The 24,742-nt window shown below is 49.1% G+C and overlaps 1 long non-coding RNA gene and 1 other non-coding gene across 2 annotated transcripts in view; one reads left to right on the top strand and one right to left on the bottom strand.

The window, feature by feature from the left end:
• The window catches only part of LOC134810533 (uncharacterized), a 46,013-nt gene extending 23,156 nt beyond the window's left edge, over positions 1 to 22,857 (top strand). The window contains exons 2-5 of the long non-coding RNA XR_010158847.1: positions 13,897 to 14,056; positions 14,728 to 14,846; positions 16,287 to 16,404; positions 22,357 to 22,857. This is a non-coding gene — a long non-coding RNA (uncharacterized LOC134810533). The remainder of the gene's footprint in view (positions 1 to 13,896; positions 14,057 to 14,727; positions 14,847 to 16,286; positions 16,405 to 22,356) is intronic.
• On the bottom strand, positions 11,755 to 11,816 carry LOC112209884 (U7 small nuclear RNA). Its single transcript, XR_002944876.1, has one exon. It is a non-coding gene; the product is annotated as a U7 small nuclear RNA (small nuclear RNA).
• Positions 22,858 to 24,742: the final 1,885 nt, after the last annotated feature.

Genomic DNA, 24,742 nt, shown 5'->3' on the forward strand with positions numbered 1-24,742 from the left:
AGAAAGTGTGGGAGAGAAAGAGAAGGATGTCTAGGTAAATATTTCAAACTAGAGATTTAAGAAGATAAAAACTTCCCCTGTTGTATAAGCATGCCATCTCCTTTTAAAGAGTTGGGTGGAATTTTTGGAGGAAATCCTATTTCTCAGTAAGGCAACAGAAGAGATTTCTGATGATCTGAGATACATTTCTTATTCCATTTAAAACAGCCTTTCCCTAAGGATTGTGTATGTTTGGGTGAACTTGTGTATGTGGACATGTGCGAGAGCGTGTGCACACCTGTGAGTGTATGTACACGAGTGTGTGTGTGTCTGAGTGTGAGCGTATGTGAATCTGAATATGAGTTTTTGTGTGTGTGAGTGTGTTTGATGCAGGCACAAACTCACATTTTCTCATTTTATCACTTGTTTTTAGTTGAAGAAAGTATTAGCTAGAGGCATAATGAAACAATAATGATCAAGATTGGCAGAAATACAAGCATCAATTCAATTTGAAAACAACTTTACTGGCCAAAGATAGGTTGTATTTTGTTGAAATGCAGAAAATAATTTTCACTAATTTTAGGGTGGAAGGGTTCAAAAAATAAAGCCTTTTGTAAAGACTTCTGAATATCCCCCCTGAAATCACCCAATTATATGAGGATGATTTAAAATGTCATTGTTAACTTCAAAAGTTCAGAGGCTTCTGAGCATGCCCCAGAACATATTGAAATATGTGAAAAAAATTACGAATGAGAGCAAGTAACTTTTCTAACAAGCCGCAGGCAAACAAGCAAAAATCCCAGTTCAACAGGGGCAGGCCATGTAGGCGGAAACCTCAAGCTGTACACAGCCTACTCCCTACTGTAAGGTTTGTAGAGTGTTGATCCACCAGAGTATAGAGATTGGGCTTGGAAGAGCCTCCAAACCTTGCCTAATTTCCAAACGTGTGAGCTTTTTCAATTCTAGTTAGCTTGATGAGGAAAAGGTAATTAGGCAAATCCCAAATACTCTGGTAGCACCCTTTGTGGTGTGGCCTGTCCTGGGAGGTGTGGACTCCTGGCCTAGAGGGCGTATGAGCTATGTGGCCCTCCCTACCTCTGTCAGCTCTCTGAGCTCAGGCCTGGGATCTGCCTCCTTGGGGTGGTGCTGGCATGATTCTCTAACTTGGGACACATTAACAGGTTTAGGGGCTCTAATCAGGGTGGTGGACACGATGCTTCACCTCCCCACAGGGTATTCAACAGAGAAATAATTCTGAGATCTCTGTAATGAAGCATAGAGATGATTTTATTATGTAGATGTTGACCCCTTTTGCCAATACAGCTTGGTACAATATTTGGGGGTTTCTTGGTGGGTCAGTTTGGTTTACTCATCCAGAGTGGGACTGAGTGGCCTGGTCTCATAGGTTGACGATCAGGCTGGCTGTTACCCTCTGCCTGGGCATGGCCCATATAGGGGAGCAAAGGCAGAATTTCAGAGGCAACGTACTAATGCTGGGGGTTGGGGGTCTTTCCCACTGACACCCTCTCTTCCCCTGCTCTGCCCTCCTGGCTGGGCCTCGGGGTGAATCTGCCTCTTCCCCACCTGGTTAATGTGGCTCCGCAAGTGTGTCATTACATTTGTGTGGCTCTGCTCATCCAACCCCATGCTGGGCCTGGGTTTTGGTCTCCGTGAGAGGCCCTGTGTGGGCAGACCCCTAGCCAGCCGATGGGACCCCATCTGGGGTGACAGCTTGCAAAGACGGCACCCTGACTCTGAGTCTGCACAGTGTCTGTGTGGTCTGCAGAGCTAAGTCCTTCTCCATTTGCAAGGACACAAAGCGCACAGGAGAGTGAAGACACACTCTGTATATGTTTGCTTTAATGCTTAAAGGCCTGGTTTGGGGCTCGGTGCAGTGGCTTATGCCTCTAATACTAGTATTTTGAGAGGCTGAAGTGTGAGGATCACTTGAGGCTAGGAGTTCAAGACCAGCCTGGGCAACATAGTGAGACTGTGTCTCTCCATGCAAAACAAAACACAAAATCTAAACCAAAAAACTTAGCTGGGTGTGGTGGCATGTGCCTGTAGTTCCAGCTCCTCCGGGAGGCTAACTGGGGAGGATCCCTTGAGTCCAGGAGTTCAAAGCTACAGTGAGCTGTGATCACACCACTGCACTGCATTCCAGCTGCGTGACAGAGAAAGACCCTGACTCAAACCAAAAAAAGGAAAAAAATATCTAGTTCGACTTCCTTTGAGAGTCTTTTCCCTGGAGCTGTGGAGCTGGCAAAGCCTTCAGGAGTCCTGAGATATTTTCTCCCTGAGAGTCCTAGGACACCCTTTATCATTGGAGCCTGCAGAGCCCATAAGGAATGTTTAATTACAGCTTCGGTCCTTAGAAAAGAAGGTCCATCTCCTGGGTCTGTCCCTGCGGTTCGAACCCACCATGCAGGTCTGGGCGCGCATGACCACATGTTTCTACAAGTGCGTACTCATATCCAACTTCCCAGTTTAAACAAACAAACAAAAAATACATCAAGGAAAAGTTATTTTATACTTAGCAATCCACACTATCAAAATTTTTCAGTCAGAAAAGTCCTTAGTATGTGAATCAATTCCATCATTTTATAAAACCGATGTTACACACCTTGTCTTGTCTCATAGAACTGAGCCTTTTTATCAACCTCTTGCTGTTAGAACCTGGCCTGTTTCCTCTGCCTGCCTGGCATAGCTAGAGACAGGACACATTTTGGTTCTTTGTCCCCTTTGTAAGATCCCCATGAGGTCTTGAGTGTGAATCTCAGAAAACAGTTTTGCTCAAAAACCAAACACCCCCTAAGATCCCAGGAAGTGGTGGTGACTTTGCACTGTTTTCAGCAGTGCCTGTTCCAAGGAAGGTTGTTAGCATTGGGTTAAAACCATCAGAAAATCCATCATGAGGGCGTTTTCAGCTTTACCAGAAGCAGGAAGTTACAGAAATCTCTGAAGTAGAGTCCGTCCTGGTGCAGCCCGGCTGACTCAATGGGTTTACATGTTTTGGTTGTGGTTTGAGGATATAAACCTGTGGATGGGATGTCAGGTGAACCTGCAGTTTGCTGATGGCTAGTAGGGTTTGAGTATTTCTCTGTATGTTGCTAGCTGTTTGTGTGTGATGCTCCTTTCCAATTTTGTTCTTCCAGATCCCCTCCTCTCCTTCAAGAATGTGTGGACTTGTGCTGCTATCTTCTCAGCCCTTCGCAGAGCTGGGGGTCTCCTTTGTATTTTGCGATGTTTCAGAGTTTCTGGGGCTCTCTGGGTTGGCCTCCCTTTGCCTGAATGCAGGCCATTGTCTTGTACGCTGACTTGCCCCAACTATTGTATGGCTGTTCCCGAAAAGTAGACTTCACAGCTCACTTTGTTAATTCTACCAAGATGTACTCTATAAAATCTTGGGGGAAACAGCTGAATACGGAGGATGACATTACCTCCCTAGAACCGGCTGCTGGTAGAACCACACATCTGGATCTGGCCCTAACATTTCCCAAAAGGAATCTCTGCACTTTGGGATCCAGGCCTAATGTGCTGCCCCCTCTGTCCTGCAAGGAGAGCCTTATTCCAAGTTGCAGCATGGTCAACCATGAGGACCTCTGTTTTCTCAGGGATGATCTTTTCCTGACCCAGGGGAATTGGGACCTCAAAGAGCTAGGGCAAGGTCATCATAAAATGTAAGTTTACTTATATTTTTATATATAAGATGGAAGACTCCGTCAGGCTTCCCTCCCACTGTGGGCGCTCTCTCAAGCCCTTCATGCTGCCTCTCCATAGCTGGTCTGGCCCAGTCTCCCCAAAGACTTTGCCTCAAATTCTCAGTGAGAACACACTTGAACCAAGAGAATAGATTCATAAATTCATAGGTCATAAATAGGTCATACATTCATAAACTGGGAAAAGGAGTAAGTTCTTAACCTTCCAGGGCTGTGGTCTTCCTATTCCAACCACAACACAGAAGTGCTGTATCCTCCCAAAGGAGGATTAGAAGGGATCCTGTGGCTCAGAATCATGCACAGAACGCTGCAAAAGTTTACTCCAGGGCAATCCCAGCCTCCCTGAGACTCACTCACAGCCTTTCCCCTTCAGAATGGACCCACTGAGCCCTTAGCTTTGACTTGAACCTGAACAAGGTGACCTTGGGCAGGTGGTCTTCCCCAGCCTGAGTCTGACCCTCAAATGTGGAGGTTGGAGGTGGCCAGGTCTGCCCCTTGCTGCCGTCCTGTGCTCTCCCTCACTGCTGGAGAGGGGATTTGCTGGGGCACGCTTGCTTTTCTGACCCAGGCAAGCTGCTTTTTGGTGCCTTTCTCTAACAGATAAAAAAATGGTAAGAGAGAAGAATTGAGCACCTGTGAGATGCCTGCCCATTCCCAAGGGTTGGGGAACTCAGCCTGACTCCCACTCCCTGGGCGGGCCTGGTTGCCTCACCCCCAAGGTCCTCACAGTCCAGGCCACAGAGAGCGAGGGCTGTGGCTGTTCTGTCTTTTTCCTGTGTCATCTCAGCAAAGGGGGATCCTGCCAGTTAATGCAGGAAACAGACTGGAAAATATGGCAAACCCAAAGGTAAGAGTGTCCTGCCAGAGCTCCCCAGGGCTCAGGAGACTTCCCACCCTTCTCCTGAGGGTGGGCCTGGCTTTCCTGCCTCTCCCACCCCTGGTGCCTGCTGCTCGCCCGACAAGACCCTATTTGGTCAGTGCCCACATCCTCTAAGGCACACAATCCTGGGCCTCCAGGCAGGGCCTTCTCCTTGGATTGACAGGCGGGGCCTAGGGGAAGGAGCTTGTATTCTCCCACACTCTCTGTCTCTTCTGATCCTTTTTTGTTTTTCAGAGAAACTGTTCCAACAACACAGGAATATACAGACTCAGGTGTGCTGGTTCTCGCTCACCTGCCCTCCCAGCCCTCTCTCCCCGCAGAGGTGAACAGAGCCATTGCCTGGTGAGCCCCTGCGGGCTCCATAAGTGCTGCTTCCATGCCCTTCCTTTAAATGGGCCAAGGGCGGGCTCTATTGATGTAGCAACTTGCTTTCCACAACGTGTCCCGGCTCTTTCTATGTGGGTGGACACACATCTCTTTCATCTTTCAAACTTGCCCCCTTTGCCCAGGTATGGTAAGTGTCCAATGGCTACAGAAACTTGATGAATAGACTGTATTAAGCTTCTGATGAGCTGTAAATCCTTGTGCTTGGTGTTGGAGATCTGGGGTAGTATCTGTTGCATGCTGACCTTCCCAAGTCAGGATTTCTCTCCCTTCTGATTTGCCTTTTTCCGATTAACGTCCAAACGTGAGGAATATTCACTTCTCTTTAGATGAAGAATCTCCTCAACTAAGAGTCATCTAGATGGAAGATTTTGAAAATTTAGTTGCAAAGAGATGAGGCTGTGTCCTGTTTTGTATTCTGCTTTCTCTCTTGTGGGAATGTCCCCACCCTTCACGGAGCTGCGCTCCTTCCTCGAGGCCGGCAGGGCGGATGCCAAGTGTTCTGGAGAAACTGAATTAAGTACACATTGTTTTCTACCCCTCTGTGCACTCATTTTGTTTCATATCAGATGATATCATTTTGTTTGGATATATATCGGATTATACCATTAAATCTGAGGGGACCATAAATATCGCAAAGTGAATCCCTGGCTAACATTCTGACCTTGCTTACCTGCCTGGATTCTACACTTAACAGAAAGTAATTTATTCCAGGGGTGACAGGGAATTTCCATGGTGCGAGTGGAGAAGAATTCTGAAGGCTTGCCCATGCTGGCAGGAAGGAGTGTCTTAATGATTAATTATGTCCTCTAGTCACTCTAAGGCCAGTGACAAAGGGTGGGCAAGTATTTGCCATCTTCTGGAGTGAGCAACTGTTGCTACCCTCTTTGGCCCATCCAAAAAGAAACATCCAAGCTCCTGAGGGACAGAGAGATGCACATCACATAAGCCAGTGGGTGTGCACTTTATCGCTTAGTGCTTAACCTGGTCATCTCCCTGCCAATCAGCTGAAACATACCAATCTACGTGGGAAGCTTCCATTCGTACAGTCCTGCCACTTCCTGTGGCCGCTGCATATTCGATGCTCCTTGCTGCTTATTTCTGGAGTTGAGGTGGCCTCGTGCTTTTATAGGACAGCAATTGACACATTTGCCCTGGCAGCTGAGACAGCCCATGAGGAAAGAAGCTTTGGGGTCCACCTGTGCTATTTAGAAACAGTTACACAGTGAGTTAATTTCCAGATGCTGGGTTCATTTTCAGAAAGTCTTTTGGAAGCAGGGAAAAGAGTGGTTTGGAACCCTTGTTCTTTTGGAGTTTTTGGGGGGAATGGAAAATAACCTCTGGGCAGTTCTCTTTGTGTCAGAAGCCTTGTATCAATCACCAAATAGTTATCCAACATTTACCCAGTCTGGAGTGTATGGGGCTCCGGGCCAGAGCCCAGGCACAGAGCCCTAGTTGGGAGGAGCCCACGTTCAGCAGGGCACATGGCAAAAGGTGGTACTCGTTCAGGTCAGGGCTGGGAGATCAGCAGTATAGAGAGACTGGTGTGGCTGCCCAGGCAGGGGGTGGTTGTGCCTGCCTGGGGCATTGGGAAGGCTGCCGAGACCCAGTGACACTTGGGCCTGGCCTTGAAGGTAACTAGGAGTTTGCAAGCTAGAGAGTGAGGGAGAGGAGAGGTTGGGAAGGATGCACAGAGGCTGTGTTTCGGACTTGGGGAGAATTGGTTGGGTTGAGGGAATGTCCAGAGAGAGATTTGGCAAGGACACTTGGAGACTGGTGTGTGGGTGGCCTCCTGGGCTGCCTTAGACCCTCATCTTCATGCCCTGCTGCTATGAATTTTTTATTATTGTATTTTGTTTCATTTTGACAGGATATTTTGATAGACTTCTAAAAATGGACAGGACTGTTTTTCTAGCCTTTTGTGATAAAAGTGCCCTTTGTGCTAAAAATTCTAGCCCATGGTGTGTTGCATCTGTAGGTCTCTAGCTTGGCCAGGCCTGCTTCTGTTTGGGGTTTCTAGAGCTGATATTCCTCTGCTGAAGGCTTTATAAGCTCAGATGGCATTTCCTGCCCTGAATCCAAGTCTGCCGCTTAAGAATACGCCATTAAAGGCTCACTGGGTTTGGGTTGGAGTGTGGAATTCTCATTCCACTCAGAATGAGCACGGTTGGGCACAGATTGCAAGACCTCTTTTAGATTTGAAGGTCTCAGCTCTTGCACATGGAAATGACTGAGCTCCTGGTGCTGACCTGAGAGCTAACATTGAGACAGAGGAACTGTGGGCACCATCCACATTCACCTGGATCCTGAGTGTGGCTTCTCTTTTCCTCTGCCCTTCTCAGTTTGAAGTTTTTGAAGCTCTCATTTCTTCCTCCAGTTCTGTTTACTTTGCTTTTTATTTCATTTCCTTTATCCAGTCTGTTTCTCCTATTTCTGTGAGAAACTATCCTAGTTCAATCTCTCATTTGAATTCAGTGAAAGCTGTCTGCCTACAGACTCCACGTCTCTTAAACCTCTGTTCCTTGGAAACCCAGATTCCTTCTTCCCTTCAGAGCTCAGTTTCATCAGCACTTCTGGGAGATTGCAATGTTGTCTGCACAGAAAAATGACCCCTTTATTTCACGGCACTCCTCTCTACCTTCCAGAAGCACGGTTTTGGGTGTGAGCTGCCAGTTACAGTCCTTAGCATGGTTTGCTAAGGTCTGGGCCTGGGCACATGATCCATCCCAAGCCAAAGGCAATCCTTCCCTGGGACTGCATCTGGAGCTGGCGTGGGGCATATATGTTTCTCTGCGGTCCTAAAGCCGCAGGGTCATCGATTTGGAGATGCTTCCAGCCTTGGGGTGGATGAAAGAACTCCTCCCTCAGAGAGTGAATCCATCACCAACCAGGAGAAACACATAAACAAGAGACGTGGGCCTTCACCTTTATATCTAGGCCCATTCCTTTATTGCTCGGTCCTTCAATTCACCAACTCTTTTTACCTTCTCTCCCCCAAACTCTTGCTACAGCATTACTCCTTTGTGGTACGCTCTTTGGAAGATTTCTGTTGAAACTAGAATGAAATCTCGACTCTCATGTGGTCAACAGGCCTGGCTCCTGCCTGCCTCCCTCCCTGCTCCCTGGGTGTCCTAGACCCATCTTGCAGCATGTTCCTCCCTCAGGGTCCCTTCCCAGCCCTGTTCAGAGAGGCCTTCCCTGGCATGTCCCTGAGGGAAGCCACCCTCCTCACTCTGAATCATCAGGTCCCAGAGATTTCTTTTTAAAGTACTTACATCATTTTATATCTGTACCTGCCTTGGAAATTTACTTGCTTTGTTCCCTCTTTGTCTGTCCCACAAAGAGTTCAGCACCACGGGGAGCCCATCTGCCCAGGACACTGTATCCCTAGCGTTTGGCATGGGTGGGCTCCAGAAACTGCTTGTTGAGTGCACGAATGAGAGTGAGAATACTGGAGAACATCCCCCTGTGGCCAGGGGCTTGTCCCCTAAGCCAGCCAGCTCTGGCTTTCCCAAGGTTACGCTATGTGCACCAATAGCGTCTGGGTGCCATCCTTTCCTGTCTCACTGTGGTAAAATGTGGGTTAAGAAGAATGAATTTCACTGGGTGTGGTGGCTTATGCCTGTAATCTCAGCACTTTGGGAAGCTGAGGCAGGTGGATCACTTGAGGTCAGGAGTTCGAGACCAGCCTGGCCAACATGGCAAAACCCCATTTCTACCAAAAATACAAACATTAGCCAGGTGTGGTGGTGTGCACCTGTAATCTCAGCTACTTGGGAGGCTGAGGCAGGAGAATAACTAGAACCCGGGAGGCAGAGGTTGCAGTAAGCTGAGATCGCACGACTGCACTCCAGCCTGGGTGATAGAGGGAGAGTCCGTCTCAAAAAAAAGAAATAAATAAATAAAGAAAAAAGAACAATGAATTTGAGGGGTGTAGTCTTTGGGCTGGGCCCTGAAGGGCACATGGGATTTGGGCCCAAGAGATATTCCCAGCTGGGTGGGGTCTCAGACCTCATAGCCGTGTGAAACACCTGAGTCTTAGGAAAGGCCTTTCAGTACACCCCATTCACATTGGCTGCCACTCCCTTCCCCTACCCTCTGATTTATGAACTTTGGCCTCACTTGTTATCTTCCTGATATGAGAAAGCATCTTTTGTTCATTTCCTGCATGGTTGGACCCAAGGTCCGTGAGACCAAAGACAAGGTCCAGCCCAGGATGTGGAACGGCCACAGAGGATGATGGTGACAGCTTGGGGCTGAGGGAAACCGTGGGAACAGAGCACCCACGGTGTGGGCTGGGCTCAGTCCCCAGGCAGGGCGACTGTGCGGCTGGGATGTAGGAATGTCAGGTGCTAGTTGGCTGGGGAGGCACAAGCCCCTGTGGGCAGGGGGAACGCAGGCAGCCCTATGGTTGGTTTATGGGGCCCTGGAGAGCTGTGGAACAAGTGAGGGCGTGGTCAGGCTGCATTTGGGGAAGACAAGTGGAGGGGGAAGACAGAAGCTGGGACAGGGCAGGTGGCTGTTGGTGTCGGTGCAGAACTGGGCAGACACCCCAGGTCACTTGTGACCAAGAGTCTTTTCGGAGGTGAGACCCAGGATGTGGGTGTGAGTGAAGAGGGCTGAGCCAGAGGAAGTAACTCTCCTGTTTTCTGAAGGAGCTGCCTGATTTCCTTTCCACTCGGTGTCTTCCTGCACCTTTCCTATTTCCACCTGTGCTTTTCTCATTCAGAAAAGAGCATAGACGTGGATGCCACCCACAGCAGACGGTCCCGAGGGGCCTTGAGAAACACCAACTGCAGCTTCTGCTGTCCTGGGGCTCCCCCACCCCCAGAAGCTCCCCCGCCTCACAGAGTCCTGAGCTAAGCACAGAATATTCTGGAACATTTTCCCTGTACACCCTGGGGGAGTGGACACAGAGCTGGAATTATCACGGTTCATCTCAAAAACGGACACATAGTTTGTATTCTGTTCTGTAATACGTTTTTATTTAAAATAAATACAATGCTTTACATTTTTACCCTAGAGAAAATTTCATGCTGCAGCATCTCATTTAAACTACACTGCAGCACCTTCGAGTGGGTTCTAGTGTTATTATTACTATGACTAAAAGTTCCATTTGACATTGATGTAGATTTTGGGAGACTCAGAAAAGTGAGGGCCTATCAGCACTCAACGCCAGAACCGAACCTTAGGTTGTTGGCCAGGTGGGGATCCTGAGGAGCCAGTTGCTGAGGATCAGGACCTGGGAGGCACCCACTGCACAGTTATTTTATTCATGTGATTCCATCTTCTCAGCAATGCTGTCCACAGGCACCGTGGCTGTCCTTACACCCTCAAGGAGGAACTGGAGACTTAAAGTTGCCGGGATCCTCTAGGGAGGCCTGCCTTGGAGATGGATGGGATGCTGCCGCTTCCACCGGCTGCTTCTCCAGCATCCACTACTGTCTCCTGGGCGTGGGCCTGGCCTTGGAGAACCAACTTGATCCCTTGCCCCCTGTGTCCCCTCTGTGGTCATTTGTTAATTGTGCTTTCCTTTCCCAAAGTCAACAGAACAATGCACAAAGCCCCTTTCATTCTGGAGAGCCTATTTATTTGTTTAGATAGAGCTTCAGAGAGTTGGCAGCCCTCACGCAGCTGCCCGCTGCCCATCCCAGGCAGGAAATGGAAACCCCCACACAATCGGCCTGTTGTGTAAAGCACAGTGATGACCATCAGGAGGTGGCTTAGCCTCCCGGGATGGGGGTGTCTGCTTGCTATGCAGCATCTCCAAATGCTCCCTAGTTACTAGAGTCAGTGTGCTCTCCCCCTCCGGGGGTTTCCTTAACAGCCCATGTGCTGACACATGGTTCTCAGCATTTTTCTGCCTCCATGCTACTCACACTAAACCCTCAGGTCAATGTCAGTGTCACCTCTCTGATGGTCAGTGATGCTCCTTTTTTCCGTGGGGGCAGCACCCAAGGAAGGGCTGGGGAAGTTCTCTCCTCCCAGAGTTCCTATTCATAGGGAGTCATGGAGAAGGTCCCAGAATAGAAATATCCTACACCCCCACATACCAGCCACATAGCTCCCCCTGCCTGGGGACTGAGCCCAGCCCACGCCCTCGGTGCTCTTCTCCCTAGGTTTAAATTCAGAGCCCTGTTGCCTGAGTTGACCCTGCTCTCACCTTGAATGCACTGGCAGATTTCCATGGGCTTCCAGCACCTCCTCTGTGCCCACTGGCGCCTGGTTCTGGGGATGACAGCAGGAGTGAAGAGGGGATGAAAACTGTCCCTAAAGAGCCAAGTGATGTTGAGTGCATGGGGAAGGGAACAGCATGATCTGTGGGTACACACAGACCATGGGGAGCTGACAGGGAAGGATATGGCTGGGCTCCTTGGAGGTGCATGAGGCACATGGAGCACAGTGCTCAAAGGCCGAGACACCAACGATGAAACGGGTGCGTTTAACACACTGACAGCTTTTAAAATGTGCCCTGAGGCAGGTGGCTGAGCTTATGTGTGATATTGATCCCTCCAGGGGTAGATGAGGCAGCACCACAGACTGAATGCTCACCCGGCATCAGCATCACGCATCCTAATTCTCGAACTCATCATTCGAGTGGGGTTGTATCTACTTTTTAAAGATGAGGAAATTCAGTAATGTTTTTGCAGACATGGTAGAGCTAGTGGATGGCAGGAGCCCCTATCTCTGCTCAAGGGTGTCTGTCTTAGTCCATTTAGTGTTGCTATAACAGAATGCCTGAGACTACGTAATTTATAAAGAAAAGAGGGTTTTTTTTTTTTTTGGTTGGGGGATTGCTTTCCAGCAAAACCTGAAAAGCCTGCTAGACAAATTCTAAAAGAGCTCTAACACTTAAGAAAAGAGGTTGATTTGGCTCATGGTTCTGGAGGCTGTGAAGTCCAGGAAGCATGGGGCTGGCTTCTCATGAGGACCTTGTGCTGCACCCTAACATGGCAGAGAAGCAGCAGGGGAAGCAAGCATGTGCAAAAGGCCAGCCATGAGAGGCTGCCTCAACCTGCCACAAACTGCTCTTGTGAGGGTGAGTCAATTCCCGTGAGAACTGACCCAGTCTTGTGAGAATGGCATTAACCCATTCATGAGGGTGAGTTCTCAAGACCCAAACACCGCCTGTTAGGTTCCACCTCCTATCACATGAACTTTTGGGGGACACACTCAAAATGTAGCAGTGTCCTTGTCCTCAGGCACCCCTCCGGTGGGGTGAAGGCTGGGCACAACAAAATTGGTGTGAAGACTCATCCCAAATGAATGGGGCACCTTCTTCCCTGCAGGAGCGTCCACATAGCAGCTCCAAGCACTCAGCTTCCAGGGCCAGCAAGCTGCACGGGTGGCACCACTGGGCTCCCGAGAGGGCTGGGGGCTGCCAATGACATTTGCACTTCCCTTCAAAGCACCGAGGCACCAAGACTCTGAGGATGATGCCCAGGGGGAGGGTTTGGATGAGGTCCAGGAAGAAAGAAAGCTGAAGCCTCTTTGGGCAGGTGAGGGAGATGGCAGGAGCTTGTGGTTTTAGAGGCTGTGTGAAGTGAGATTGCACACTCAGCTGGGTCAGCCCAGAGGCTGGGTCCTGAGGTTGGTCTCAGGGCAGCTCCGGGAGACTCCACGTGTCCCTTCTGCAGGATGCTTCCCTCTCCTCGAGGCCCATCAGTGTGGAGTGGAGCATCCACCAGGGCCCCCAAGAACTTGGCACTGAGGGCACTGGGAATGTTTAGCAGGGCAGTGCCCAGCCTCAGCATGACAGGCTCGATGGCCCCAGGAGGATGTTCCAGCACCTCCCCTGCCATCCTCACCAGGGCTGGGAGGTGGAGATAGGCACTGGTGCTGCCCATGCAGTGCCCTGGGTTCTACATCTGGATTTCCCAGCAGGATGGGGTTTCAGGAGTCCCCTTAGAGAACCAGCTAATTTAACCTTATTAATCAGATGGGAATCAAAGGTCCTGGGTGGGGAAGTGAAGAGCTGCATGCTACAGACACATGGAGGTGATAGGGGCTCCTCCATCCACCCGGGAAAGGGCTCTGGGTGGGAGCCCTTGCTCTGCCAACCTTGGGAGGGCTTCATCCATCTCCTGGACACTCCCAGGGCCTGAGGAATCCTTGACGTCTCCTCTAGGTGCAACCCATGTCCCTGTGTGCATCCCAGGGGTCATCCTCAAATACTACCGTGGTCTTGGTGTCCAGAATCTTCTTAGCAGGTGGGGCTCTCCTTTCTTCACCAGCCTGTTGGGATCAGCTCAGCCAGTCTGGTTAAAGGACAAGTGGCTCTGAGCTTTACTGTAGAACTTACTTTGTTTTCCTCATAACTTTCTCTTTCCATGTCTGCAGCTGCCATTGTGTGGGGCTCCTTGAGGATGGGGACCCCCTGTTCTCTCAGCTCCACTCCCCAGCATGAGTCATGGTCTCTCTAAAGACCCCCTGGCCTTAAAGCAAACATCACCAGGTGCACCCAGCAAGGCTGGTGTCGTCTCTGGATTCTCTTCATAACGCTATGGGAACACAGGAAGATAAAGCTCAAAGTGGAGGGAAATTTTTGGTGGCTTTGGGTGTTGGAAGTGGTGCAGTTCCCCAGGACCCCAGCCCCTCAGCAAAGCCGCCCTCAGATACTGTGTATGGGCTGTAGCAAGTCTGTTGATTTCTCATGGGGTAACGCCCTCCTTGGATGTTACTCTTTGCAGTTCACATAATACTAGACACATATTATTTTCTTTTATCTTCATACAACCCTACATTTTCAGCATTCTGGGAATTAACCACAGGCCCCACTATCTGGTGCCCAGAAAGACATGGGACACCCTTGGAGAGGAGCACTTGGCCTCTTTGCTGTCCTCGGACTTAGTGCAGGGTGGTGGGTGCCGGGTGCGGTGGATGGGGCTGGGCAGCAATGATGGTGCCCTTTACTCTTCTCCATTTACCTCCAAGGTTCTTCATGGTCTATGACTCCAAGGTCTGAAATGATCTCATTTACCCCACATGATAGATGTGGCCCTTCCAGATGAGGAGTTCAACAAGACTACATGGTAGAGCAGCCAGAGAACCCACTGGAAGTAAGGCTCAAAATAAGGAGTAACCACAAAATAAGGTGATTTATAAAGGTGCATTAACTTATTTCACTAGAGAGGCAGCATTTTATTGAGTAAAGAGCACTGGGTTTTTAATCTCAGAGTCAACTATAGGGTTCTGCTGTCTGTCTAAAGATCTTGGTCAAGAGTGTCTCCTTTCTTCCCTTGTAAAGGGATGAATGGGAATCCCCACCTTAGAATCTCTATGACATTATGAAGCTGGAAGTAAATAAGGGACATAGACAACCTTTCAAAATCAGCAAGGGTTGTCCCAATAGGGTGTTGGCTACAAGAATTATTTCATGAAAGAATATCTCAGGGATCACAGTTGAGCTGAATCTGGATCATTCTTTTGACCTGTACTGAGGAAAAGACAGGAATTTGAGTGCATTTAGGGTGAGCTGGCATTTTTCAGTTCTCACTTCTCCATGCAATGATGCTGTCTGCTGGCCCCAAAGGCACTGTGTTTGCCATCTCTCACCAGAGCCTTGTCAGAGCCTGCTGCAGCCAGGGGCTGGGCTTGCCTAAGAGCCGGGAGCCACTGTTCCCAAGTGGGCATTACAGGGTTAACTTGTGTCTGTGGCCAAGGCACAGAATCAAAGTAGGATGAGTCACCTCTTGTGCATTTCTTACTTCAGCCCTCCTGCCACTTTAGAAGTTTCTGATGTTTAATTTCCTCGTTTCATTCCAGAGACAGAGAATGCTGATTCACTATGCAGTGAAACATGCCTAACGTGTCAACAGCTAAATGCCCGGTGACAGTGTGGTTGTCTGGGCAACAGAAGAAGTCACCCACGCAAACACTTAAAGGTGAGCTGTGAGAGTTAAGCAAGCGGGAGCTTTTCACTGAGTGAACTCACGTCCACACAGGGTGCGTGTTCAGACTCACGGGGCAGCTCCAATTATGGGGAAGGTCGGAGAAATTCCAGGCTCCGAGGAGTCCAAGACAGCATTCCAGCTCATTCCTAGTTTTATATTCAGGTTCCTTAAAACAAAAACTTCACTATGAGACATTCAAACCCTTTGCATGTTACAGTCTGCAAAGTTTGAAAAGCATTTCCTTCCTTAGTGTCTCTGAGTTGCCCTAAATACTTTCTTTGAACCAGCAGGATAGGGGACAGTAGGTTTTTGTGACTACTTAAGTCTTGGCAGCAAGAATGGGGCCCCAGAAGGCGCTAGTGTTTCTGGAACAACCGATATCAGGGCAGATGTCTTGTGCTTGGCCCCTTGGTGGGCCACTTGCCTGGAGTTATGGGACAGGGATGAGCATGTTCCTGCCCCTGAGGAGTTCATGGTCAGTAGGGGAGGCTGCATAGACAAAACTCAACCCCTGGACTATGGCTGTGGCCCTGGATGGCCCAGAGGCCCAAGAAAATATTGGGCCAGAGTACCTCTTTTCTTCCTCTGTAAAGGGAGTAATAGGAATTCACACACTACAGTCATTGTGACAGGATGCATGGGTGGGGGTGTGCAGGGGACTTGAAGAGGCCACTGCATCCCAACTTTCTCTTCTGCTGATTATTTCCTTTAAATAACTCCTTGTGGATATTGCTTATGAGCAGATGCCTTGCTAGGTGGGAAGGGGGATGGAAGTGAAAATACATAAATCATCATCTCTGTTTGTGGAACTCGAGGTCAGGTGTGGAGAGGGCTGAGCAGGTGAAACTGAGTCTCCAGGTTGGGGCATGAGCCGGGGGCTGAAAGGGGCTCTCCCTGTACTGGCAGGGAGGATTCTCTTCTTCCCTGCTCTGTGGTTGCATGTGGCCTGGCAACCGTTTCTCTGTCACACCATGATGCAGTCATGGGTTGTCCACCCATTGATCTCAGGCATCTGTGGTCCTCCTCAAGGGAGAACACATGTTGGGTCATCTTTGTCTCTGATCTTTGTCCCTGCTGTGCCTGACCATGCTGGAGGTCAGGAAGGAGCTAGGCTCACAGGTGTGCCCAGGTGTTTGGCAGGGCAAAGGCCTGGGCTGAGACTCTACAATCTTGGGCTTGAGTTTTCCCATCTGTAGGACAGGAGCAGGGCCAGCATCCTAGGTTTGTGGTGAGGACTGGTTGAGGGCCACACCAGGCTCCTGGATGTGGCCGGCTGACCAGGGCTGGGTGTCTCACTGGCTCGCAACAGGGAAGAACAGAAATTGAGAGTAAATCAATGTGAACTTTACAGCAATTAGGCAGAGTAATTTCATATTTGTTGAATCTAACAAAAGATGGGATTTGTGTTTTGTCTTCATTTCATTTTTCTAGGACCTTATTTATTTTACAAGAGGAATAGTTTTCAATGGAATGGGTATTAAACACACACCTGGATCCCTTTACCACAGGTGCTTTGAGAGGCACCATCAAGGACAGTGAGCTAACGCAGGTAACTCAGGTAACTCAGGTAACAGGGCAGTGAGCTAATGCAGGTAACACAGGTGACAGAGTCATGGGCTAATACAGGTAACACAGGGTAGTGAGTTAACTCAGGTAATATAGCTAAGCCAGGTAACCCAGCTTACACAGCCAACACCTGGCAGTGGGCTAACACAGTTAACTCAGGTGCTCACCTCGGACACATCCCCAAGGCCCCTCGTGAGGTGGTCTGATGGCTGTCTACATGTGCCCCTGGACATCTGTATCCTGATGCAGGGGAGCCTGGCAGGAGAGGGGACCCTCAGACTCTCCCTCAGCCACATAGGGCAGACATCCTCCACGTGGCTTCAGCTGCAGCTGTCAATTGAGTGGTGGGCAAGGCCATGCTCTGGATAGTCTCCCTGGTCCTCGGTGAGGCCCAGCCCCACTGACAAGCATTTGGGGTCTGTTTAATTGCTCAGCCTGTCTGCTGCTATTTGTCACATGCTAGTATTGGTGTGGCAGCTGCTTCTCTGAGTTCTAGAGCAGGAAAGTCCTGGAGACGAGGCCACTGCCAATGGGGGACCCTGCAGCCTGGAAGGGAAGGTGCCTGTGTGGTCCAGCCCTAGTGGCAGAAACTTGGGTCTGCTCTGTGTGTTGCGTCTATAAGTGTGTCTGCTTGGCTCCTCACTGACAACTGGAGTCTAAGAGATTCCTAACAACTGACTAAACAACGCAGAGTCTGAGCAAACATTACAGAAATGGGGGAAATTGCAATGAAATTCTGGAAAAGGAAACAGGCACAACTGAGACAACATGGAACCTTGCTTCTGAAGGAAGGGGTGGGGTGCTGTCTGGAAAGTTCTAGAAGACAAAGCACTAGCAAAAGGCAAGAACATATTGTGAATGACTCAGGAGAGGGATTCTGCAGTTTTTTTTATCCACTAGGACAATCCTGTACTGAAGAGAGTGGGGCTCTGGGCAAACCCTTCTCTCCCCCGAGTCTCATTATTTTCAGTCTATAGTAGGGCAGTAGTGGGTAAGATGCCACTAAAGTCCCTTCCAGGACCAATGCTGGGAGTTTTCTTTGAAGGGACACAGTGGCTGCTCGTTTCCACCCTGATGGCTTCCTCATGCCTCTTCCTTCCTTGCCAACCCACATCATCTCCCTGGGACTTTGCTTGCAGTCAGCTCAGAGGCTGCCTCCACGCCTGCATTCCTACTGTGCTGTAAACACAAAGGATTCTTGCCAGATAGGGTGGAGTGGGGTGGGTCTTACCCCTCCTGAGGGAAGCCTATGAACTCTGACTCAGTGAGTTAAGGAGAAACACTTCTCAGGTGTGGAGAACACATACGCTGCTGTGTTGAAGGTGGTGCCGGGCAACACTTAAGTCTCCTCCAGGAGCCCCGGGAGCAGCCTCTGGGGGATGACCTGCACGTGGTCCAGTAACCTGTGTCAGGTTTGCAGGATGTTAGGGCCTTCAAGTTGATTTAGCTCAAAAATATTCAAACTTCCTTAGCAGCAAAAATATTCTTTCTCAAACAAGATCTTATATGAAGTCCAAATATATAAAATTTCTATATTAAAGACAGCATTTTGTAAATTTCTTTATAATTTCTCATTGACAATGCTTATTTATTTGTAATTAAGCCAGTCAACAAAAATGTAAAGGACATTTTGGTCAACCTGGATACTTTCAGTTGTTTCAATATTTTCCTATCTTGATCTTCCTCATGTGGTTCCAAAAAATTCCAATTCATAAAGATAAGTAGCAATATAATAATTTCTATAATTTTCTTGAATAGATATGTCCAGTTTTGAATTTCAGGGAAATAAAAGAACCTCCTAATCAAAGACATGCCTGAAAGAATTTGACTCGAACTCAAAATATCTGAGATGATTGATAAGCTAATTACCCAAATCTGACCACTATACATTATATGTGTGGAAGCTTCACTCTGTAGCCCATACATATGTATAATTATTATATGCCAATTAAAAAAAGAAATCTGAAATATGCTTGTGTAAGAGTCATGAAAGAAGTACTTTTTAAAATTGAGGTAAAATTCACATATCATAAAATTCACCATTTTAACCATTTTGAGGCGTACAATTCAGCGGCTTTTACATTCTCAGTGTTGTGCCAGCATGGTCTCTATCTAACTGCAGAACATTTTTATCACCCCCAAAAGAAAACTGACCCTATTAAGTATGCATATTTTCACTTAAGTTTTGAAGTAGTTACAATATATTAAAATGAAATGAATGCAAACCAGAAAAACCAAGATGGTTTTAGGTCATGATAAATTCCGTGAAGGGAAAGTGATAACGAATGAGAGGGAAGAAAGACACTTGATTTAAGACCCAGATAATGGGAAGGTGTCAGCAATGGAAGGGGCAAAGGAGGGGCCTGAAGAGGGGAAAGAGAGGGTGTGCAGAAGCCCTGAGGCAGGAATGAATTCAGCAGGTTTAAGTATAGAAATGAGGCCTGTGTGCTTGGAAGGGAATGTGCCCAGGAAGGATGGGGGAGCCAGAGTGGGCTGCTGGGGTTTGGGGTGCACTTTAGAATCCCCTGAACAATGTGGGAGCTCCTGGCCTGGGGCCTAGCCATGGTCGCTGGCAAGCTCTGCAGGTGATCCTAGTGAGAAGCCGGGACACAAATACCTGATGGCCGCTGACGGATTTGAGAAGCAGATACGCAAAAATGGTCTGAGTGTCAACCATAAAACTCAGGAGTTGAGCTTGGTTTCTTCTCAGTCTGCATATAACACCTTTAAAATGTTTCTTTCTGACAGTATGAATCTTGACTTCATGAAACTAAGAAGAAATATAAAGAAAATAAGCTATTCTGGGTGAAATGTTTTCATGCTGGGTCATTAGCAGTTACAGAAAAAAAACCCCATTATCTCCTTGCTATTTTCCAACAACATTAAAGATTTTATGACATTTATTTTATTGAAAATAATTAGTGCCTGCTGGCCTGGCAGGCAGCTGAGAGGAAGGCACTGTCCCCAGAGCCCTCTGCTGCAGCCTCTACCCAGGTCCAGGGGCTGCCGTTCCTGCATCTGCGCTTATCCCCGCAGGCACTTTTGTAGCGGGTGTTAGTGTTAGTGGTTCTTGGCTGATTAACAAAGATAAGTTTAATTTTACCCTTAGATGGGAAAACGGAGATTCAGTCTTATCTGATGCCTGCCAACTTCAGGCTCTGGGTCTAAATTATGGGAATTTGAATTTCCTTGGCTGTCCACCATCAGAAATCAGTAGATTTCTGCAAAGGAAACCAAACAAGACTCCAGCTGTCCAGGTACCATCTGCCAGAAATGGGTTGATGCTGCTTCTATTTACAAAAATACTGGCTGTGGAGCGTGTGTCTGTCCCACAAATCCAAGGCTTTCTAGCCTGGCCCTGGGGGTCCAATGTAGGGAGGGAGTTCAGCTGTGAGGCGCAGGCCAAGCCTGTGCTGTGCCTGGGGGAGATGCTCAGGGACCTGGCAGCCACTCATGGAAACTCTGCATGGCACATCCTCAGGAGAAATCCAGGCCACCCACAGCCTGTGGGGCTGTAAGTGGACAATTTGCTGCTTTGAGTCTCAGTTTCCTTGTCTGAAAAAGGGCCTGATGATAGAGCTTGCTTCTTAATTTCAGCTGTGTTTGTCCTATGCTCTGCCACATTAACTGGGGCAACTTGGTTAGAAGCAACCCTGGCCCCGACCTGATCCCCCTCACTGTGGGGCCCTGGCCAGTTCTCTGTGGGGATGGGAGCCCCCAGCCGGGCTGATCCACAGCTGCCCTCATGGGATTGGTTGAGTGATGCAGCACTTTGGCCACCATCCCCTGACCACGCCTGGCTCCTAGTGCCCTTGGGGGTCCTGAGCTTTTGGCTGTGGGAGCAGAAGTCCCAAGGGAGGCTCTAAGAATAGAGTCCTTTCCAAAACTCTCATTTCCAAAGTCTGAACTGACTTTGCAATACTAAATAAATATTGAACGAAGTTGACCTTCTCTCTCCTGCCAGAATTTTCAGCTTCTTTTTCTAAAATCCATGCTAATAGCTTCTGAACCTTTTCCTCTGCGAGAAACCCCCTCTTTTTCAAAATACTTGCTGAAAAGTCGATATCTCGTAAAAGACAAATGCATGAAACTACCAGGAACTTAGGAAGTCCAAGGGAGTCTGAGAAAAATCATAACTTGGTAAGAAAATCTTAAAAAATATTTTTATTAGCTTCTTGAGTAATGGAATTTAGTCAGGACTTCAGACAGAGCCAAATATGAAATTTGTTGTTATTTAATATTATCCAACATGAAACTGCTCTCCATTTTAAGCAATGGTTTAAATGTTAATTTTCATTAGAGATCTTTCTGCTTTCAGGAAAAATAACAGTCAAACCTAGCGCAAACTTGATTAGGTGATTGTTTTGCTTAAAATCCCCAGAGATTTAAGGTTAGAGATTTCATTCTCATTGTCCTTTGGCTCTGACCGAGGCTTCTCACCTTTCAGTCTTGCTGTTGACTACTGTCTACTGTCTACCTGCCTCCATTCCGTGCCTCCACAACTGCCCCCAACCAGTTTCCAACTGGAGGGGACTGGCTCCTCCATGGAACCCTGGAAATCTTGCATATGTCCACCAGGCCATGTGGCAAGACTGTCACTGTGGCTAAATCCAAATCTTTGCAGAGTGTCTTGTGGTCCTCTTAGACCATGGGATTGATCATGGAGGCTTATGAGAAGCTGCCATTTCTCAGTTGCTTCCCTGGGATTGAGGAGGCTGTGGTGAAAGTTTCTCATGGCCTCCTGGCTTCTGACGAGACCTCCCTTTGGGCACAGCTACAGGTGATAGAGCTGCTTTGCCACAGGGTGGCAGGGTGTCCCATCCCTCATTCCTGTTGCTGTTGTTTGTGCGCTGTCTTGAACAGGGACCTGGGGAGCTGGCACGTGCAGCTCCTCCTCTTTTTGCCGTTCATGGGCCCAGTAAACTCTCCCGGCCTGAGAAGGGCTCCTTGTTTCTCTGCCTGCTGAATCAGTCCTGTCAGCCTCTGCTTTGTCTTGTTCTTGATATCTCCTCTCCTCCCTGCTCCCGGCCCCCTCCCTGAGATTCAAGTCTGTGTCTGGGGCTCTTCACTTGCTCTGTGGCACCTCTTTCTGAGATGCTGCTTGCCTATCCTAACTTCAAACTGTGGAGTGGTCTGTCTTCTCTGGAGTGTCTTTGCTCTGCCCTGCCCAGCTATGGGCTGGAATCTCCAATGTTTCAAGTGATGAAAGTGGTAGAATATGTCACCTTTGAAAATGGGGAAACTGCCCTGTCTCCCTCAGCCACACAAAGCACCAGCAGGGGCAGGACACCAGGGGTCTTGGCTGAGGTCCTTTTCAGCTCTGAAAGCTCAGTATCCATCCAGAAGCGCACCAGTCTCCTTGGGAGCTTTAGAGCAGATGACAAGATTGTTGGATACAGGTGGCCAAAGGAGCCCTTTTTTCTTGGGACATTGAAGAAACAGATTAAAATGCTACCTGCACATGTGCTACTTAAAACCCCGCTGTGCTCCTGAATTCCCTCATTCGTAAAATAGTAATACCAATATTTATCTCTCCACCTGTTGAGAGGACCCCAGAAAGGTGTCTAGGAGGACACTCTGCCCCTCCAGGACCTGCCACCACATGTCCTATGGGAAAAGCACAGACATGGGATCCGAAAGATCCTAGGTCTTGCTCTAAGTCTCTCCCTCAACAGGTGGGAGAAAACCTTAGTTTTCTTATGTACCATATGAATGTAGCATTAATAGCTAACTTATGAGGTTTCTGTGAAGATCAGTGAGATTATTAGCAAAAATATATATGAAAGTTCCCAAGCCATAGGAGGTACATAATAAATGTTAACTGAATTGATGTTTGAAGTTGTAGGCTTTGCACATCCTATTGGCTTAAAACTAATTAGAGATATGTGCTCTCACCAGGAAATAAGTGCCTAACACTCTTACCACATCGTCTTAGGAAGGCAGTGTGGAGCTGCCTGATGGCCTTCTGAGTCACATTTCTTCCCTAGAAGCTTATTGGCCAGAGTTGCAAAGTTCTGCTGCCTGAGCCATCTTGAGGGCTGTGTCTGCTCTGCTGGTGCCCATCCATGTTGGAGCAGAAAGGACCCTAGCTGAAGCTCAGAGGCTGTGACTGGAGCCACGACAGGAAGGGCAGGCTGCTGCTTCTGCAGAACCAGAGGCCTGGGGGAGAGGCCCCAGAGCTCAACACAAAAGCCCCAGATGAAGCCCTAGTGAGGCCAAGTCCTGTCTGAGACTCTGCCATTGGGGTTGCCTGTGAGTGGCTGACACTGACCCCTGCCCCCAGCCCCTTTATTGGGATTCTGCTGTTCTCATCCCTGTCCCCTGGTGCAGCTACACACATTTGCTCAGAAAGAGAGCCCCCAGCAGCTTAGATTTCAAGATTTTCTTGTTGGAAAAACACAACTTTTGGAGAAAATAAAAATGGCAAAATGCTAAATGCTGGTGTGAGCCAAGCATGTGTCAGGCGTGTGTCAGGCACGTGCCACACATATCAGATCATCCTCTGTGTTGTTTCTATGGTTCCTTTCCACCACGTTGTGAAAGACGCATCATTGTTCCCACGTTGAAGAGGAAATGGAGGCCCGAAGGGTAAAGTGTGTGTCCACCTTGCATAGCCCATAGAAGGCAGGCCCAGGACGGGTGGCCCTGGTCCTGCAGACTCTGAATTTGCTGTGCTGTGATCACACCCATTGTAATCATGATGCCATAGCCACTGGCACTTGCATTGCTCTCAGCCTTAGAGACTGCTCCCCTGACACTACGTCCTTGGATCTTAACTTAGCCCAGTTGGTAGACAAGCTGGTCATACCCATCAGAGGATTAAAGAAGCCCATGGGAAGTTGGCTGCCCTGCCCTGCCCCTGCCACCTGGGGAAAGGTTGGGAGGAGAGGACTGTTGGAGCCACCCATAGGAGAGCCAGGTTGGGACTGCCAATGCAGACCCGGTGTGGTGATGCTGTGTGGAGAGTGCCTCTTCCTCCAGGAGAGTGGCTCCGTGTTGAAGAGGACTGAGAATGTGGCTGGGACAGGCAATGAGAACTGTTGTCAGCAGGATGTGCCCACGCTAGGGAGCCTGGTCCCAAGCCCAGGGGTGCGGGTGTGCGGGGAGGGGAGGTGCAGGAGGTTGGAGATGGCAGAGGAGATGGACCAGCTCCTTCACTGCATCGGTGGTCCCAGTGGTCGACAGGATGGGCTGGTTGGGACTGGCAGTGGACAGAGAGAGGAAGTGTGTCTCCAAAGGGCAGCACAGAGCCATGTGCCCAGCCGAGGGGCATGCAGGATCCTGAAGCCAGCCCAGAGATGGTGTGTCTGGGTAGCAGGGAACTGGGGCATGTTGCAAAAAAAAAAAAAAAAAAACAAAAAACAGGAAGTGGGGCATGCAAGAGCCTGGATGGCAATGATCTATTAAAGATGGAACTCAGGGCTTCTGATACATGACCTGGGTCCCGGAAACATTTGGGTGCCCCACAGGACAGAGCATGGTGTGGCAGGGCTGCTTGGGGAGATGACCTCGAGGGGAGGGGAGGCTGGAGAAGGTGAGATTAAGCTGTAGGAAGTCCCTGCGACCGACAGCTCCAGGTGTGAGGCTTGCAGTTCACAAACGGGTTCACACCTACAGCTGCTTTCACCTGGGTCCCAGAGGACCCTGAGGTTCAGGAAGTCTCCTGGAATTGCCTGGGGTCACAGGACTTGTAGGGCCAGAGGTCACCAGGCCTGGCTGTGCCCTGTCCTCCCATCCCCTCTATCAACTGGACACGTGATTTCCTGTCTACTGCAGAGGGACATACAGGGGGAGGGGCAGGGGTGCAGAGACTGTGGGGTGGAGGGTGCTTTATGGCACGTTTACCCTCACGTGATCAATAAGCGCTTTTACCTTATTCCCGTTTTTTTTTTTTTTTTTTTTTTTTTGCAACATGCCCCAGTTCCCTGCTACCCAGACACACCATCTCTGAGCTGGCTTCAGGATCCTGCATGCCCCTCGGCTGGGCACGTGGCTCTGTGCTGCCCTTCGGAGACACACTTCCTCTCTCTGTCCACTGCCAGACCCTCGGAGGCATTTCAAAAACAACTTTCCCAGTGTTAAAATGAGTGAAGTCAGAAGCTGAAGCAGGCATGTCCGGGCTCCCTCCAGTGTGTGCGTTTTCCTGGCGTCACTGGGCTCCTTGCCCTGCTGGCAGCTCCACACCAGCCCCTCAGCCTGGAGGCAGCAGCCCCAGTGGTTGAGCCAGGGGTGCTCCCCAAAGGACCCTGTGCATGTCCAGTCTAGGGAGAACCAGCCTCCAGTCTAGGGAGAACCTAGGCTGGCAGACGATGAAGTCACTT

This window comes from Pan troglodytes, chromosome 6 (assembly GCF_028858775.2).
Source record: "Pan troglodytes isolate AG18354 chromosome 6, NHGRI_mPanTro3-v2.0_pri, whole genome shotgun sequence".
NCBI lineage: Eukaryota > Metazoa > Chordata > Mammalia > Primates > Hominidae > Pan > Pan troglodytes.